At 39.6% G+C, this 2,318-nt stretch overlaps 1 long non-coding RNA gene across 1 annotated transcript; it reads left to right on the top strand.

The window, feature by feature from the left end:
- Positions 1–6: 6 nt before the first annotated feature.
- LOC129824543 (uncharacterized) lies at positions 7–1,488 on the top strand. The gene is made up of 2 exons (XR_008754764.1): positions 7–472; positions 872–1,488. It is a non-coding gene; the product is annotated as an uncharacterized LOC129824543 (long non-coding RNA).
- Positions 1,489–2,318: the final 830 nt, after the last annotated feature.

Below are 2,318 nucleotides of genomic sequence, written 5' to 3'. Positions count from 1 at the left end.
TGCTTATCAGCCCATATCAGAGCAGAGTTTGAACCCTGGGGCGCGTTCAGCAGGACGCAACATTTTGGATCGTTCAGATTGAAATATGTAGTGTAGAACAAACATGCCTCTTCAACCTATAGACCAAGGATTCATGTCCTCTCTGGTCAGAACATTTCTATCTGCAACATTCAACAACGTTTGGAAAATTAATTTTGCCCTGGTCTTGAACCCAGTTTTAAATATGCATTTTTCACTAATAATACAGTATATTTTCATGTAAAATAAACAAATTATTTAATACATACACAAACTGATGTGATACTTTAGACCTTTAGTAGTAATAAGATGGAAGAGACACAAGATTCAATTGGTTTCCATATATTTGACAGGAATTCCCCAAATGGTTATTCTCACCAAAGTGGATTTAGCCTGTCCATTGGTGAGGAAAGACCTGAAAAAGATATATAGGAGCAAGTATATAAAGGAGAAGGTAAGTGAACAATATTTTTAAAGTTTTGCTAGAAATGCAAGTATTTGCAGATTTGGAGCTCCATAATCTTTCTTGATGAGGAAAACATTTACATGTTATGTCTGTCGGGAGACTGTGTCATATGACTGATAATGAGGAACAATTATTTTGGTGCGCTGGTTTTGTGTTACTTGCTATTTGAATTAATTATACGATTTCACAGTTTTCATGAGTTTCATATCTCGGACTGGTTTCGGGTTGCCAAGATAGGCACTCCTGGACCATAGGCCCTGGCCTACAGTATGAAATAAGTGGTTTGAGAGAGCACTTTAATTTATGCTTTTTCGTCTTCCTGGGAGATACATGTCCAAGTGTTATTCTACTCATCTGATTGAATTGCAACCATATTCTTTCTTGCAGATGGAGCAGTGTAGTAATGAACTGGGGGTACCAGTGAACTGCATTTTGCCTGTGAAGAACTACCATGAGGAAATTGACTTGGATGATGACATGGATGTGCTGCTATTGAGATCACTGAAGCAGATGGTGGACTTTGCAGAGAGCGTCAAGCTATCACAAGCTGACTGATGGATGTACAGTACTCGATCTACAGCGTGTCACTCTGTAATACATCCATCTAAAGAAGCCCTGTTCACACCTGGTATTTACACCTGACTTTTGTGATCCAATCACCATGATCAGATTACTCTCCAACTATGGTCCAGTGCGTCCACAAAAGGGTTGGCATCATTTCTGAATTGAACTGAAAATACATTTTGAATTTCATTCAAATCTTGTGTTTGAATTATAATTGTCTGTACTGTAAAATCAAGTGCTTCCCAATCTGCTTATCTATGTCCCTCTACTCTGGGAATGGTCTGTCGAAGTCTGTTAGTGTTGGTAGGACATTCATTAAACAATAGTTTCAGTCCTCCTTTACCTATCATAAGATTCAAAGTGAACTTGTTACTGTATGAAATGGCTAAGCAGCTATGTCTATGCTCATATTTTATAAAGTGAGTGTCATAATTGTTGAAGTTGCTGTTATTTGCAGTCCTGGATCATTTACTGTACATTTACAGACTGTAGATTGAGATCTGTTTATTGGTCAATTGCACACAAGGTCCAACCGAAATGTTGCTTCAGCTTTTAACCCCCCCCCCCCCCCCCCCCAGGTTTTGTAGAGGTGCAGGGGGCTGCCACACTGGGTGCCCTGAAACCTGTTTTTGTGCGGGGGTTAAGTGACTTGCTCAAGTGCACAACAGCAGGCAATGGCATCTGGGATTTTATACCAGCAACCCTGGTTGCCAGCTCACTTCCCCACAGAATTTTCCCATCGGACCCGGGATTCGAACTGGCAACCCTCTGGTTGCTGACTCGCCACTAACCTGACATCGTTGAAAATTAGTATTCCAGTGGTATGAGTCCTATATATGTATTTCATAATTAAGTGTCAACTAACTCTATCGGAAATATGGTACTGTGCAATGTCATCACACCTCTGAGGACACAGAAACAGACCAGTTTGAAATAGTGTCTCTAGAAATTGTGTTTTCAAATATACTAAGACAATATGCTCATGTGGAACACCAACATGGGATTGATTGTTTGGTATTGTTTGTTCAAGTCTACTTTCAAAAAGGACATAACCTGTTCTTACTAATCAGTTTTCCCTACCAGCTTCAGGTATGACATAAGTGAAAGTAAAAGTTAGAGGCCCCTCTTACATCAGTGAAGTCTAGCCACCGTATCACGGTCACTGTTGTTAGGCAAGCATTTACTGGTTAATCCAGTGCCATTGTAGTCATATATTTCAGAGAATACACTGTATCAGTTATTCTCCGATAGCATCATTTATGGTTTTATT

Source organism: Salvelinus fontinalis, chromosome 2 (assembly GCF_029448725.1).
Source record: "Salvelinus fontinalis isolate EN_2023a chromosome 2, ASM2944872v1, whole genome shotgun sequence".
NCBI lineage: Eukaryota > Metazoa > Chordata > Actinopteri > Salmoniformes > Salmonidae > Salvelinus > Salvelinus fontinalis.
This window is presented reverse-complemented; position numbering and strand designations above follow the sequence as displayed.